This window comes from Paramisgurnus dabryanus, chromosome 3, assembly GCF_030506205.2.
Source record: "Paramisgurnus dabryanus chromosome 3, PD_genome_1.1, whole genome shotgun sequence".
Taxonomy (NCBI): domain Eukaryota; kingdom Metazoa; phylum Chordata; class Actinopteri; order Cypriniformes; family Cobitidae; genus Paramisgurnus; species Paramisgurnus dabryanus.
Window position 1 is genome coordinate 26,542,416 of NC_133339.1, and position 17,718 is coordinate 26,560,133.

General features: G+C 40.0%; 1 protein-coding gene across 1 annotated transcript in view; it reads right to left on the bottom strand.

The window, feature by feature from the left end:
• Positions 1-13,947, bottom strand: part of lrrc4ba (leucine rich repeat containing 4Ba) — a 37,275-nt gene extending 23,328 nt beyond the window's left edge. The window contains exons 1-2 of the mRNA XM_065278323.2: positions 13,819-13,947; positions 4,915-5,080 (exon numbers count right to left, since the gene is read on the bottom strand). The gene's annotated coding sequence lies outside the window, so the exon portion shown is untranslated. The remainder of the gene's footprint in view (positions 1-4,914; positions 5,081-13,818) is intronic.
• Between the last annotated feature and the right edge of the window lie 3,771 nt (positions 13,948-17,718).

Genomic DNA, 17,718 nt, shown 5'->3' on the forward strand with positions numbered 1-17,718 from the left:
GTGCAGAGCACATTCAGTTGTACCACTGGGCTGTTGAATGCTTTATTCTGATTGGTTGAAAAATGTTTCATGGGTGTTGATTCTTTTTCAATGACCGCACACCTAAAATGTCTTAAAAATAGGCACCAGAGTGATATTTTTGGTAACCGTGGTATAACCTGAATAATTGGCCATTTGAATTATTTGAAAATAATGCACACCCACTTCGCATTATGCCGCATAACCAATTTGGGCGTGCATTATTTTCTTATAATTCAACAGCCGGTCGTCAATTATTCCTTACTTATATAACACTTCACTCAGCTTTATATAACAACATGTGATCCCCGTTGGATGTTCTCCCAGTGTCAGCATGGTTTACGCCAAGTACTCCCGTTTCCTCCCACAGTCCGAAAACATGCAGATGAATTGGACATGTCAAATTGCCGCTCCCCCAACTTGTGTATAACCCAACTAGGTTCCTGCCATGAATATAGCCATAGATGCTGTAATGGCGTTAAGAATAAATAAATAATTTGATAAGCCAACTGTAGTTAAACTGTTCAACTTTTGACATGCATACTGTATGAGAGAACAAACTGATGTTGCCTTACGGTATAGTTAAGATAGAGTCTGTGTGGATCTAAAAATAAAGACCTTTCTTCATTCCTTAGCTAGAAAATTACTTCACTTTACAGTTTCTACATCCTTTCAGACCATTATCATGATTTTATTAAATAGCATAGATACGTATATGGGGAACGCTTCACATTAACTGCGTAACCCATTCTCTTCTGTACTGTGAAGGTGCGAAATTATGAAGGCTGACCCCCAAGGTGCAAATTACAGATACAATTGGTCATATTTTGTCACTTTTAATAGAAATCAATTATTGGACCCCTCAGAATAATTTGTAAAACTGTGCATAAAAGTAATATAGACTTACATCGTTCATAATAAACTCCAATTTTATGGAGATAAAAATACTCAGGAATGGTTTTGAATGATTAATTTGCACATGGTTTGTTATAAAACTTATTAAAAACACCACACAGACATGTAACCAACAATGAAAACTGAATTTTCACTAAAGGGGGATTTTAAGGATGAACTGAAGGTTATTGCCTTTCAAATCTACAATCTTTTTTGTCACCCTTCTCTTTTTTTGACGAGTCTGACTACTAAACTAAACATTGCCCACTATGCTTGTATTACTTAAAGAAGATTAGCATCTGCATGGTACCAAGCTGTAAAGCCAAGTCCAGGACGCTCACCGATGAATGAGATTTCAACGTCACATGCCCACACACCACACACTCCTCCACATTTACACAATGCTCGCACAATCCCTGTGGTAAGAGACATGACTAATAGTATGCTAACTCGAATGCTTTGTGCTGCCTGTGTTGGGGCTGATTTATGTTCAGGCTCAGGGAGAGGTCCCCTCAGGTTATTAAAATATTCTACTTGGGGTTCAGGCTGGATGTTTGTACAGGTAAATCGATGGTGACAGTCGATACTCCTCCCAAAGCTATAGGCGAGCCGAGAGGTGAGCGCGGCCACATGGGACCCAGCACCAACACCCATTTCCATACAGATGGTCATATCACAACAAATGAAACCAGACCCAAGATCAGTCTCAGTTTTACTTTCACACTTTACTTTTACACGCTGGAGTTGCCGAAGACGTGATCTGTATGTGGCCAGATTCTAGCGGTCTGTGAGGGACTGCAGGGCTGGATGAGATGTGATGGGCTGTGATGGGGAATGATGGGGATGCTGATGGTAGTGGAAGGATCCTCCACTCGCATGTGTCATAAAGTTTTAAAGCTTAGTCTCGGCGGGGATTCGTACAGTGATGTTACAAATGGGGATTGACGATGACGTGTGGGATTGTGCGATAGTAAAAGCGCAGCCTTGTAAACAACTCAGTCCTGCAGGGCACTTTGAAACATCCGAATCTTAAGTATTCTTGTGATCTTATTAGATGTAAGGCACACACACTAAAATCATAAAGAAATGTATGCATGCATGGTCTCATGTAAATAAGCACAGATGTTCACTATTACATTGGTAGTTGGGATTAGTCTAGAATAACATTTGCTGAGAGCCCACTATGACTAAAAAACAGCTATGAAAAATGACTGGAAAGGGACGTGCAGCTTAACACATTCATATAAAAAATAACTCAAAAACATTAGTTAAAATAAAAGTGCCATTTAAAAGACCTTCGCTGATATATATGATAAAAGCATTTTAAGACCGTTTCATCTGACGCACGTGCGTTTTGTCACGGTTACGATCCTGAAACGAAGTAAAATTCCAGTCTGTATGTATTATTGGTCTGGATAGTGGCTAAACCAATCTCTGAAACAAATACCTTGGTGAAATAAAATGTTTTGTCTTGCTAAAGACAAAGGGAGATGACGAGCATCACAACTGTGCAGAGAGGTTTGGCAGCCAGGCAAAAATCCAAGAACCTGTAGTTAAGATTGCATACATTAATTTTACACAGCAATTACCTCAGTGTAGTAGTTGATACGTGTTACATATGATATATGTTAATTTACTTGTCGTTTATTTCCGGGTTTTATTCTATGTGGAAGTATACCAAAAGTTACATTTAGTCCACAAAAGCTGTTTGTTTATGTTGTTGCTGCTGAAACTGTAAATACGATACATAGAGTTTAAATGCAAAAGCAGCTAAGCGCCACCTCCTTCAAAAAGAAATAATGATATTAACCGAATACTGATATTATTTGCACGTATTATATGTTCATCAAATACTTTTGCTTTAGATCTGCTTAATTCTGACTTCAGGTCATTCAGAAATACCGGTTTGTTGGCAGAATCCATTAAGAATAGGGTTTTGCATTTGAGCTCTGTATATCCTTAATCTATATTTAACACTTTTAGAGCACTTAAAGGGCACCTATTTCATTGCTAAAAACATTTTGTATAATACAAAGTGTTTGCGTGGTTTATGGTTTAAAAACACATTATTTTACACATACCGTACATTTTTGTAGCTCAAGATTTTACTCTCTTCCTGAAACGCACTGAGTTTGTAAAAACTCATAGATTTGAAAAGCACCGTGTACCGGATTGGCCAGCTAATCTGTACGTTGTGATTGGTAAATGTGACGCTCCTTACTATGTTTGAAAGCTTCGATCACAATGCAATGCTAAAAGGAGTTAACTTTCAGGCTGAGTCTGAAGCGGGAGGAATTATGATAATGTCGGACTTTACCACATCACCAATCCCAGGAAGTAAACTGTTGCCTACAATTCGTGTGTTTGTTATAGTCCAAGAAAAGAGATTTAAGTTGGAGACGATAACTCGCGTCATCGTTTATTTTGTGGTTTTTGCATCGTTAACATGTACTAATAGACACATAAGGAAATGTAAAATTGTGAATCGGATGATTGGTGCTGTTTAAGGTCTATACAACCTTCAAAAGGCTTAACTTTTAACTTGCATTTCTTTTAAACTTGACTTTGTCGAGTTAACATCAGAGTTTGTCTTGACTAACTTTCCTTTTATAGTTTGCTGTTGCTGGGCCAACACAGACAGAATTTTTCCTATCTCTGAATAGAAAAGCTTTTGTGAAACTATACACCCCTAGGTTGTGTGACATATATACATGTGCTTCTGGCAAACAATTAATTGGCACTTTGCAGTGTTAAAAGTGTTGATACTTGTGATTCCCGTTTGGCTGGGAGGGGAGCAGAGCAGCAGCTAATAATCAGAACGTCTCTTAGCCATTTACATAAGCATGTAAACCAGGCAGCGGCCGTACAGCTACAGATCTGCCAGCTCATCTCAGCTATCCATGTTTCCGGAGGCTTTTGTGAATACTTACTTCAGCACTTTTGACCATCTCATTCTCTCTTTATTTCTCTCTCTGTCCATCACTCTCTGTCCTTCTCTATCTCTTTGCATCTCTCTCCAAATCCTGTGATTTCCTGCGGCTCTGCAGACGGTTGTGTCCCAGTCACTGTTGAATCGTCTTGTGAATGCTTCTATTCACACTTGTGCATAAGTGTATGTGATATTTTCCCCCTATAAACATATTTCAAAGTGTTTTGTTTGTATTTACAGTAGCCATCATTAATATACTTTTAAACCAAGCTTCGGAGTAACTTTTGACCTTGATTTCTGCTCTCTGTAATGAATTAAAAGATTAATCTAAGTTTTATATTCTCTACTGGTCAGTAAATAACACAACTAAACAAGCAATAAAAGCAATTATTGTGAAATCGCCAAAATGTTTATGCTTAATGTTGCTTCACTTACAAATAGCTTACTTAATTAAAGGCTGGAATAGGGGCAAGCATTTTACCATCAAGTGTGATGATCTGAATTTGTGCATCGTCATGTGTTTTTTAGTGTTTCGAACACACTATACATGTATAGTACATATAATGATAAACATCATCACGACAAGAGCAAAGAGCCAAACTCACTGACAAACACCAAATCCTTATCCCCATGGAAACGCTGACACATACTGACTGATGGATGTCTCCATGGATACCTGTCACCGTGGAGACAGACACCGTGTCTCTCTCAGCGCAGTGCCATTAAAATCAAAGTAAGCAAGTAAGGTGGGGAAGCGAGGTGTGGAGAGGTGGACATGAATAGAGCGGAGCAAAAAAAGCAGCATTTATCTGACAGCCATTGCTTCAGTGCTTTCGCTTGGAGGTCTTCTCCTTCATGTATACCTTGTTTCACTCGTCTGTAGGTGGACATATCGCTCCTTTCCCACCTATCCACCTCCTTTAACGTTGAACGCATTTCTCTCCAGTACATATAATCCCTGTCAGCTCTCTTTCTATCTTTCAGTGTTTTCTCTTCATCCCTCTCTCCCACACTGGGTGCAATGAAAGCACGCTCTGAGAGCCTGGGGTTGCTATAGTAACCGGCTCACTCACCATCTTGCGTGTCGCCATCACATGAGCAGTGGCTCCCGATGACCATATCCCAACTCCGAGGCGATGTGGTTGGGACTTCTCCATCACATTGCGTCGGGGACTCAAAATCCCACCTGGGAATTCCTTTTTCTCTCTGGACTGCCAGTGCTGCTACATGGGGCCGTGTCTACAGAGAAAGAAATGACAAGGTCGACCAAATAATTTGTGAAAAGTTAATGAAATAAATAAACGCAGACGCCTGAGTCAAAGCTCTGTAGACTTCTAGCACCCACAGGATCCCTGAGAGAGAAAGAAATATATGTGTGGGTGAAGAAATAAAGGCCAGCACATTCGCATGATGACACTCTGCATAATCATTCTAAACATGGAGCCACAGCTTTGATTTATCACAGTAACAATGCTGACGTCACACCGCGGGCACTTTTATCTTTCTCTGCCTTTATTATATGGCTTTCTGGAGTACTCGATTCTGATTGGTCAATTATGAGAATATGCATTTAGACATTTATTTCTTGGGGGATTTTTGTGTGAATATGTGTGAGCCAGTCTCAGAAATCCAGGGAAAAGTCTTTTAACCTACCAAAGTTTGATTTCAATCAACTTCAATCTTTGACATGATCTTACACAATGCTGTATTATTTTTAACCCAGGGTCAAAAAGGGACGAGCTCAGCAGCTGGATTACAGTTAACTAAAAAATGTTATATTTGACCTAACAATGGGTTAAAATAATAGCCTGGGTGCCAGCCGATCTTAGCCCCGCCCACAACATTTTGAGGAACGGGAAGATCGGTCTGGAGTTTCACCGTTGAGTTGCTACTATGCTCGACCCAAAGCTGGTCGAACCAATCAAATTGTCAGGGCGGGCTTTATATGATGATGGACAGATGATCAGTAACGTAAATCAACCACGTCACCAAAGAGCGCGTGTGTTGAATCTGTTGTTTACAACGAAATGGCTGCCGCGGTAGAAATCAGATGTGTGGACTCTGACATTGAGTCTGTTCTAAAAGATATCGACAGAGCATTGATTTTAAAAGAGGAACAGAGAAACGCGAGCAAGGCATTTGTTGATGTTTTTGCCGTCCTACGGGATTCGACAAAAGTTGTCGCACTTATGAAAGATCAAGTTAAAGAAGCAACTAAAATGGGTAACTTATCACGGCGATGCAACTCGGTGTGCACGACGAGATGGATATAACAAGCAAACGTAATGGGTATCGTCGTGGATGAAGTTCAACTAATGTACAAATGGTAAGAGATAGTCTTACTGTATGACTTAATGTGATATAAATGAAATGTTGTAAACATAGTAGGTGTTGATGTACGTTCGCAAACTCAGACTTGTAGTGTGTGTCGTAGCGAAATAACTAGCAGTTCGGTCAAGCTGCAAATACGTCATTTCAACATACGTCTCACACCCCGTTGCTCTGATTGGTCGTAGGTCTATCCAATTGAGTGCAGAGGCATTTTTCGGTTGAGACACGCCTCATAATTATAGCTCAATGGAGCGGTATCAGACTCAAATTCTGACTAGAATTGAGTATGACAACGTCAGGCTATTAAAATAACCCAGCATAGGTTAAATTAAAACAAAACGGGCTGGCCTCGTCCCTTTTTGACCCAATGCCGTGTTTGAAAATAAACCAGCATTTTATTTAGAGTGTACTCCGATATTAAAGATATCAAGGTTATTTTTTCATAGAATGTGCTTTTGTAGGATGATTTTATGTAGAAAACAGTAAATTACAAAACAAGAGCTAGGTTTTCACAGACTGGGTGATATTCTTAACGTACTGTATATTCTTTTAATATCTATTTTTCTTTTCATAGTACATTATTAAAGCCTGCACCACATCACTGTCATAAACACCTTACTTGCTTCAAAACCAGAAGAAATGTAAATGAGCGCAGGTGCAAAATTTCTCTATCAGCGCTTTCGCTAATGAACCTACGTATATAACATACTGCTATGGCACCATGAAGTACGTATGTAAGACCCTCACTTTGTGACTATTTCTTCCCTCCCCGGAGGATGCCATTAATATATGTCCCCAAACACACCTCGTGTTGACCACCACTTTCACAGTAAATCAGCTCTCCCCCAGGGACAATGTTAAAGCCCTACAAAAACAGCCCCAGATGAGGTCCTAAATCTCTGCTGGAGTCAGAGAATTATATCAGACATAATCATCATCATCGTGATATGTTGTATTCTGACTGGCCTGCTTTGTAAAACACAGTCTGTACTTGTGTTCTCACACATTTACTTGAACTATTTGTACATGCAAATTAGACAAAAATGCTTATGCATTTACACAGACATATGCATTACACCCTAAACACCCAGCTAAAGTTATTTTTGTGATTCACATAAAAAGATTTAGTGAAAAAAATAACCTTGATATTTTTAACAATACTGAGTAAGGCCATGTCTGAAATTAAAGTAAAACTGATTGAAATCAAACTTTGATGGTCCTTATCTCCTTAATAACTAAGTTAAAAGACTTTAGCCTGGATTTCACAGACTGGGTCACGTATATATTCATACTGTATAAATATAGGTACCATTATGCAAATTATGCCGATGTGCTTGATAAGTGTAATCTGTGTAAAATAGCATCAAGTCAAGGGTGTATAATCCTTAATTTATATGACTATTACAGTTACCAAGTACATGGGCATAATACTGTGTGCACTATGCTTACTTATGTTTTTGTCAGCTTGTTATCGTGCCTTACAACTGTACTTAATGGCTGTATGTCCGCTTTTCATTATTCTAAATATATGCATAGTTTTGCAGCAAGAAGATTTAACTGATTCTGATGTGACATACAAACTTAAAACGGAGAGAAAAACATGCACAAATACATACACGCATACATGCATTCTCCATCGCACACACATTTATAACAGGAAAGCCCTACTGCCCCAGTCTATATTGCTGCACTGAGCTCTCCTCCCTCCCTGGCTCACTTATTCCTTCGGTGACCCGAATCAAACTCCTTCCAGATAGTGCGGCTCAATGCAATGGCACTGCCATCGTGCCTCTATTGTGAGGTCACTGAAGCCTGAATGTTCGCATTACTAAACTGCCTCTCCAAACACATGAGCTAACCATAGCCTTACACTTACATTAGCCCAAGTCAGCTTTACTCACTCATGATCAAAGCATCATCTGAGCATCCTTGCAAGTCGGGCTTTGGATGTTATTTCAAAAAGTAGGTCTTCATTTCGAAATATTAGTATATAACATCACTGCATTTGATTAATGACACTGTCTGAATCTTGGGGCTCTGACCAATGTGCTTTGGGATCATGCTTCAAACATTTCCAGATGTTCAGTTCTTATGCGTTTTGAGTCAAACATGATGGGCTAAACATAGCGACATCACTTGCAGTTAGCATTAGTCACACATGGATAAATCTCGGCACGGCTGCAGTTACTACAAACACATTGTGCATAGTATACTATGAAGGCATCTCAACTACCAAGCTTAACTTAGATAACTACACAAAATTTTATTAAAGGCCCTGTAAAAATACAGCATTTTTGTCATATCAACTAATTAAGTTTAACAATTTCAACTTGTTATTCTAAGTTATGTCAACTTGAAAAGAATTAAAAAAGTAGGTTGAATTGACTTGCAAAACCGAGTTTTTTTTTAATGGGCCAGCTATCATGACTCAACTGATTGTATAAAGCAAAAAATATGCTGACCTTAAAATGCCTCCATATATTCTTCCTCCATCTATAAAAACCTCCTAGCTTAAATAAAAGTGACATATTGTTCACCAAACTCTAAATTCTGGTCAAAACTTGCATTGATCGGTCAACTATGATGTTAAGTCTGCTAATGGACACATAATCTGCCTTATGAACAAATGGCTGCATATTTGCCTCAAATTCACATCGACTCATTAATAATCCCTTGTGGGCAATTGTCTTAACTTGGCGCTGGTCATCCATGCCTATTGTCCATCTTTACTAACACATGAGTAAGATCTTCCCCAGCTCCTCAATCTTCTCTCCTCAGATAATGGCAGACCTCTCACCCGTGTCTGTCTATCCCCTAAGCCTTTTACCTTCACATGAGTTGGCTTCCACAGCTCCACTGGGTTTTCAGACATCGTCACAGGAGACTCCAGCGGCACAAACGCTTCCTGTCTGGGGAGACGTTTCCACTATTTTCAATTATGTCACTTTAGGGTTGGATTACGGCATTAATTTTATATCGCTAACCACTGCCATTCCTTACTAACAATTATTCAATAATAAAAGGTCTGACAGTCTTCATTGTTCCCCTGAAGGACCAGCAGAGAGGCCTGGACTGAGGAACTCAATCAAAGCAATCACTGCTAATTATGCCACGGCCCTCTTCCCCCGCGCCCCTGCTCTGCAGGGAGAAAGCAGGAGCCCAGAATCAGCACTATGGATGGGTCAGCGCTTGCACGGCTCGATCGCTTCAATCCACCTCATTTATTGGTTTTGAAACCGCGCCAGAGTATGCAGACCACTCGCCGTGTCTCTTGTGCGCACACAACTTGACGTGATGATTTATAAGAGACGATCTACATATCGACGGCGACACCCCAGACGAGATGCAAGGGAGGAGCGTGTTCTCGGATCTGCTAAAGCAACGCTCAATTCAGCAGTTGCCTCGAAATCGGCCATGTCTTCATGTCAACTGCGACTTCTGTCCTTCTAGTCAGCAGATCAGTCCAAAGCAGCTCAGTCTAAACTGGCAAGAAAGACAACCAAAAAGGATCCTCTTTCTCCATCGCCAAAAACAGGGAGTTTATTTTTTATGCGCGGTGCTTTAAAATAAAAATTTTCCATCTGGAAATCCACTTCTGTCCCTAGACATCACTACAGACTTCCTCAAGACAGTTTTATAACTTTGCCCAATGTCATAAATCAGACAGACAGTAGATGTAACACAGCACGATGCATTAAAAGTCCCGCTCTCACATAGTGTTATATGGCCCTGGATGGCTACTACACCGCAAGCGCCTGTGATGTTATCTGCAAGTTCAAATCGTCCTGCAGCGGAATGGTTTACGGATTAGCGTTTATTACGATAAACCTGAAATTCAAACACGGAATGTGATCATTTAGCTTTGACATTTCAGTCTGCAGTTAACATACATTGCGTTTGACAAATCTGCACATAATGTATGGACTAAAATAATCTTGACTACTGCTGCCAGTCAGTCAGTACTATTTTACTGCAATATTTCTCTGCATGTCATCAGCCATAACTTTATTTCAGATCCCAAGGTACAAAACTCCAAAGACTAGCCTCCGTTTAACATCATCCAACAAGCTACAAAAACCATCCCACGTCTTTATAGTCTCTTATTTCAACAGAGTTTTATTTAAGTAGAGGTTATTCTGAAGAACTGACTTGATGTGACTACCAGGCTGAAAAACAATGTAAAACAAACATATGGAGCAGTCTAGTATACGTGACCCAGTCTGTGAAAACCCATCTAAAGTTATTTTTTTATACATAAAACCATCTATGTAACTGTAATGTAAACAACATTCTGTGAAAATATAACCTAGATATCTTTAATACTGACTGAGACCATGTCAAAAATTTTAATCAGTGATGCTCCTAATCTTATAATTAGATGATATTAGAATTGAACCTGGATTTCACAGGGTCACACACGAGTGTGTGAGTTTTTGCGTGTTTATATGTATGATCATTTATGTTAATCATCTAAATTTCTTGCTAGGAGGCAGGCTTGCTGAACCATGCCTTGTCCTGTGCATCTGTGATATCATTTTTATTATTGTCTATGAGTAAACAAGACAGATTTATAAGTGTAATAATTAAAAGGGCTCTGGTTTAATTATTATATAACTGTACATCTACATTATTGATTTTTCTTAATGAAAATAGAGGTAAACAGGGCTGGAGTAAAATAAATAAACACAAACAAACTGAACACAAAAAGTTCTGTACCTGGCCTAAACAGATCCCCAGATGCTACACTGTCAATGGTCAACAAATAATCCCAAAATGTCACTAAGGCAGTACTCTTTAAAAAGCCCTTAGTTACATATATGTGTACATTTGGTACCAACATGTACCTTTAGGGTACTAATTTTTCTATTTTTCACTATTTTCTGACAATCTATAGGACGAGACTACTTTATTAATATGTGAAACATTTTTTAAAACTATTCATATTTGACATAACATAACATTACTTACGAATATCCAAAAGCACTTTAGTCAAGCCCTCTCTTATAGAAGGCCATAGGCTTGCACCATATTTTAATCCCAGTTACAGGTCATCTGGTTTCGCATCTGTGTTTTGTTTTTCTTTGGTGTCAACAGGCTTTCATCTCTAAATGTTTCTCTAAACCACCTTTTAATCATTGTCTAATTATTTAGATTTAGGTTTGCCGCAGGCATTGAGAAGCATCTTGCTGAGTTGCAGCCCTGAAGGGTCTAATTGAAGCAGAATGGTTGAGGGAGCAGTGCCTATGTTCTCCGTGAATTGTTCCCTAAAGCACGTCTGTGTAATCCTTCCTCTCTATTGGCTGATGTCTGCTACCTTTTGACCCGCTGAAGTTAAAAGCCCCTTCGTATGAAAGACAATGAAATGCAAGAGGTGAAGCTTTAAAGGTCACTCACAGACGTATGATTTTAAAAAGGAAGAAGCAAAATAAACGTTGCTATCATGCAACAAGATAAAAAACATATACTTTATATCAGTGGTTCTCAAACTGGGGGCCGGGGCCGCGAGATGGTGCCAGGGGGGCCCAGTTTTATGACATTTTATAAAATAAATTAATTTATCATGAATTCTGTGGAATTAAACCTAAAAAATAAGGCTACTAACCAACAGCACTACTTTGTATCATTCAATATGTTTTGTTTAATTAAAAGTTGAGTTTTAGAACAGTTTTGTCAAATTTTCTTTGGGGGGGGGGCGCGAAGAAATGCGCCGTACACAAGGGGGGCCGCATGCTGAAAAAGTTTGAGAACCCCTGCTTTATATGATTTATCAGTTGCAATATACTGCACAAGCTGACAAGAGTCAGAAAAAGAAACGGGGTGCTAATGAAGGCATTTAAATGATTATTCATAAAACTTCATGTCCCCTTTAAATTTAACACCTGTATGTTTAAGAGAACCCATTGGAAAATCCAGCAAGCAAATGACTCACTCCGAGCCATTCAAAAGGCATTAGAAAGTTATTAACATGCGTTAATTCTAACATGGTGGATGGTTTTTATGAATACGGCCCTGAGTGACTGCAGGTCGTATCAGCAGCGTTGCTGTTCCTGCACTTGACTATACCATCTCTGTGCGCCTCTGAGAATTAACAAAAGCTATTTAAATCCTCTGCTTTTCGACAAGATGAAGGACAGTTGTTTACAAACAAACATCTGTCATCATTTTGTTTGCAGCCATTTTGGCCCAATGACACCTGGCTTGCAATGTGAAATGTCTTGCTAAAAGCTTTGTTTGAATACATTTATTTATGTGGTGTGTCATGGCTTATGTTGCCAAGGGAACATATATGACGAGAGAAATGAAAGCACATTGCTCACTGATATGGACCGAAATGGAGCCAGAGAGCCCTGTGAAAAGCAACAATCGTTCATTTCACTATGACAGTATCTCAAACTCTAGATCATCAAACCAAACCAAATCACTATTCTGGCAATAAACATCCAACCTAACTCGCATATTATCCTCTAGTCATTTTGAGAAATGACACTGTATAGCAATAACATATCACAGCAATAAGAGAAGAACGGCCTGTTCTTCTCCACAGCTTTCATATATTTTAATGTACCACACAGTGATAAAAGCCTATGGCATAGCATTATCATATCTCCAAATGGGATGTAGCATTAGAAACCTGTGTGAAGAATTGCCACAGTGCCCCGTATGCTTCCTTTTCCTTCAGCAACAGATGCCCAAGTCATCACCACTCGTGTCACACACACTACATCAGTGTAAGCACATGCCAATGAGCTACAGATAAACACCACAGCAAAAAATAAGCAATCTACCGTTGTGTCTCAAACAGCAGTAGTGCATGTTTATTTATTGGACCTAATCTGTTTGTTTCTTGTTCGCGATCGCCTGGGATCGTGCCGCTTAACCCGCGCGCTTTGGTGATTTATTACAGGCCACACAGTACCGTATTTATACTCATACATCTAGAAAACGTCTTTAAAATCAAAACACTCGATCAGTTCCCAAAAATTCAACTCCAGAGTCGCAGGCTGAAGGCAACAGATTCATGCGTCGCCACATATAGGTTATTTTTTGTGATCCAAGAAACAGCGTGACAAGTAAACTCAAAAAATGCGCAATGGTGAGCATCGTTCGTACAAACTGACAAATAGATGGTCGATTTGTACGTATGTTATAAGAAAGGTGTTGAGGCATTAACAAACATAGACTGTTTAGAAAATAATTAGATATTTGATGTGTGCTCACCTTTAAACCCCAAACGTCAAAACAAGCAATACGATAGCCTAACTGAAAGTGTTACATTTATAATTTATGGTTCGAGGTCACTGCATATTGGTTAATGTGTCTGGACAGCACAAATTCATTAGTTTACATCGATGCGCGCCACCGCGCGTACGCCCGGACACACACGCGCGCGCAACTGGACATACTGAGGCACACACACACATTCTGCCGCATTCATTCTGTTTTACTCATGCAAAATAAAATCAGATGTCAATCAGAGTCTCCGTTAATAGAACTGACAAACATTTATAAAGATGCCATCGTCCTTATTCAACGCAATTGTTTACGCTAACTGTACGCACACAGATTCCCTGGACTGCGAAAGACACAACGTACTACAAATATTTATTTCTCCAATTAGTAGCAGCCAACTATTTATCCAAGCTTACCTTTTTTCTTATTTGCTGTTGTAATGTAAATATATCCTTAAGATGCCCTAGTGCGGAGTCGACGTCTCCTCTCCCCTGTCTTTCTCCGTCTCCCTGGCTCTCTCTGTCTAACCCTTTCTCTCTCGCTCGCTTTCTCTCTCTCTCTCTCTCTCTCTTTCTCTCTCTCTCTCTTAAAATTGATTCACCCTTTCGCAGAGCTCGAAGCACGGCACTGTCTGTGAGTAGTGGCGGGTCAGGTGGAAAAATACACGCAGGAAAACAACAGGCAACTTTACAAGAGTAGATCGTAAAACGAATCACATTTAAGAAAGCACGAAACCCGTCAGAGGACTATTTTTACCAGCACAAACGCAGACTAAAATAGCATTTCAGTTGCAATAACAGACTACTGGGTATTAAAGTTGACACCTTATATTTATAAGACTAATTATTTTAAGAAAGCAAGTTAAACTGCAATAATATATACTGTAAATATACAGAATTGGCAAGGCATGGGTCACATTCTCCTGGTTTGTGGTCTTGTCTCAGTGGGGCAGTTTGCAAGGTGAGCAATGGTGCAGGTGAATGTCAGTTAGCTCGTATTTCATGCATGTCACATCAAAAGGCGCGCGGACATGTCAATCGATAGAAGATCGAGACAGACGTTTCCCATAAACCTTTTGATAGCGCTCGATCGACAGCATATGCAGTGAAATCTGATAATGGTCCGTGCACCTGTAAGCTTTACCTGCTTAGGATATGTATCAGATTCATATGTTTGTATACAAATGATACTGTGTGCGTATATGTGTGCGCGCGTGTGTGTGAGAGCGATACAGATCGCATGTGCGCGGCCACAGCTTCGGATGCTGCGTTCCCATAGCAACGCTGAGGCGCATACAGTAGCTAAATCCGCCCCGCGTTCCCGATCACAACCATCTGACTTTAAACGCTTCTGTCAACGCGCATTTACGTAAGTATGTGTGTTAGATATCGTTCAATAGATGGGGGCGTTACAACTTGAGTTGGTGATTTGGGGACTCAATTAAGTGTGAGGAAAGGAGGGAGAGGTCAGTGGGGGAAATGTGTTTTGCATATGAGTTAGAGGAAGAAATAGATAGAAACAGAGTGAGAAAGGCAGAGTGAAGGAGTGAGATATTAAAGGGGTGATTAGCACTGGATTGATAACTTTCTAAATTCAGACACAAGAAATCGGTCGCTCGCTCTGCTGCCTCATCACTTATAACTTTCCTTCTCTTTTTCTTCTAGTTCTTTCCCTACAATATCCAGACAAGAAGGTTCAATCGAGTTTTAGCTTGGGGATTACCACACTTTAACTCTCTTTTTATGTCTTCTCTTTGGTTTGCTGGATTGGATTAGTTCCAGGTCACTTGGTAGAGTACTGTGTTAGCAGCACACAGGTCAAGGGTTTGATTTCCAGTGAACACACAATATGTATTGCTTAAATTCGCTGTAAGTAACTTTGGATAAAAGCGACCGCCGAATGCACCAATGTAAATGAGTGCAAACAAAAGTTTTGTCTGAAACGATAAACATGCTGCTTTCTCACAGGTTCTTTACGGCCCGGTGGCCAATCGAGCACCTTACAGATCCGAACGAACTCCCTTCACCTCCCCCTCCTCCGCCACTCTCTGCAGCACACAGTAGAGCACTCACATCACTGACATCACATCTATACCATTAGCTCCCTGGCTCTCTTTGAATACCCCCGCCCCCCTTCCTTTCCTGCCTTTTGCCCCCTCCTGCACTCTATGCAGTAGTAGAGGAGGCATTGTTCATAGCCCACAGCTCTCCCCTGGAATTCTACACCAGTGGGTTCTCGCTCTCTTTTTCTCGTCCAGCTTCAGCATCCTGCTCCTCTCCCTCCCACCCTCCCTCTCTCTATTAAATTTCCAGTCACACAACAGTGCAGTGGATATCCCTCCCTCCCTCCGGTTTGCTCGGTTTCTCTCTGTGTCTCTCGCCCTCCCTCTCTCTCCACTTTCCAGTCTCCTCCCCTCTCCCACAGATACCCTCCTATGTTGAAATCTTCCTGGATCTCTCTATGTCTCCTCGTTAACTGCTTTCTCTCTCTCCGAGTCAAAGCCCTCAATCTCTATTGATTAAGACTCCAAGCTGTCCCCCCTCCTCATTTACAATCGCCTCATCTCTTCCGCTTTCACCCCAATTAAAACAAAACCTTTTTCTAGCTCAGAGATTCCCCGCGGTAACCGTCTACGGTACGCCGACCACGTGGACTGTGTTGTTCCAGTTCTCTCTTTGTAAATCTTTCGTCTCTCCTGTGGGGCAGCTGAGATGTGACTGATTATGTGGACACCACAGGCCATTAAATGAACAGTGATGCGGGTAGGTCGGAGGATTAACGCAGTTCACATGATGAAGACGGAACGGGCCTACTGCTCTTGCTCTCTGAACAACACTAGGCCCTGTGTGTGTGATTACCGCCCTTCACAGGGAGATGCAGGAAATCATGCAGAACTTTGAGTGCTGCGATGCTTTACTATCTTTAGCGGATGCGCTGTATTTCACGGCATGCTTCAGAATTAATGTCTTCAGCTGCAATGGGAAATACCACTAAACCAGTGTGGCAAAACACAAAGATGAAGCGTGTTTCTCGGTTAAGCGTGTGCATGGTGATGATAATCCACCACGGTTGAGCATTTTATCTTACATTTTAAGAGGGTTGTAAGGTCATTGGCAATTTGAGTTTCATGAGGGTAACTCTTGATGGAATATTGAACTACAATGCACTTTATAATTAGCTTCAGTATCGAAATGTTATACCAGTAAAGACATCTGTTAATATTACTGAAACTATGAAGGTCTATAAAAAATGTTATTTATAAAGGTTCCACTCAGAGGCGTGTCATGCCATTCAAACTGAGGGGGGCACATGCCCCCTTGGTTGTTTTGAGTTTTTGACTTTTAATCGGTTTAATATGCACAATATTATCAATTCTGTGCTGCATCCTTGTCACTTTTCAGAAATTTTCGGTAATGTGCAGTTAACCTCTTCTGTGTAGAAAATGTGTTAAAATGTGTCAGTCTCAACGTAATATTAGTAGATTTCTAGATTCATCTTGGTACAAAGCCAGTTCGCCAAAGTTCACAAGGGCACAGAATCACACATGCTCACATATGAGGTAAAATTTGATGCAATAATGCGTTCCTCTAATAATTAATTTTTAAAATCATTATTGAACATTAAAATCAATCACGTGGCTATAGCTTATGTCATTTTCGTTGTTTATATACTTTATGGATTTAAAATTACATTAATTTTATAGGACAATGCAGTTGTTGTGCAAAATGCATTAATGACACAATTAAACAAATCATTTATTAAAATGTAAATAAATAAAACATGCCATTTCAGATGTCAATATTCCGATTGAATAGAATTTGATATGAAAGTTAGTCAACACTTTTATTTTGGAGGATTTTGCAATGTAAGTGCCATTGAAAAAACTGAAAGCTCTATAATATTTCGTTTGATGTCTGTGTATGGACAAATTTCTAGTGATGTAGTACTCGAGTCTGGTCTCGAGACTGATTTTTTCTTTCTCTGACTCGTCTCGGACTTGTTCCTTCAAAGACCCGGTCTTGACTCTGTCTCGGACCACAGTGAGAGGAGAAGGACTCGTAATTTCAGACAGAGTCCTTGAGACCAACGCATTTTTTTATGTTTATAAAAACCACACAACACATAACAATAATAATAAAATGCAATGTTGATGGGCATTATTTAAAAATGGCATCCCATGGTGCAATGCAAAGATACTGCCATCAGAGCCGTTTATTTATCTCTAGAAAAATAGGCAGCAGATGATGCATTTGATAAGGATAGTCCATATTAAGACGTTAAGACTGCTCCTCTAAACAATTCCCAATCTGTAGGCC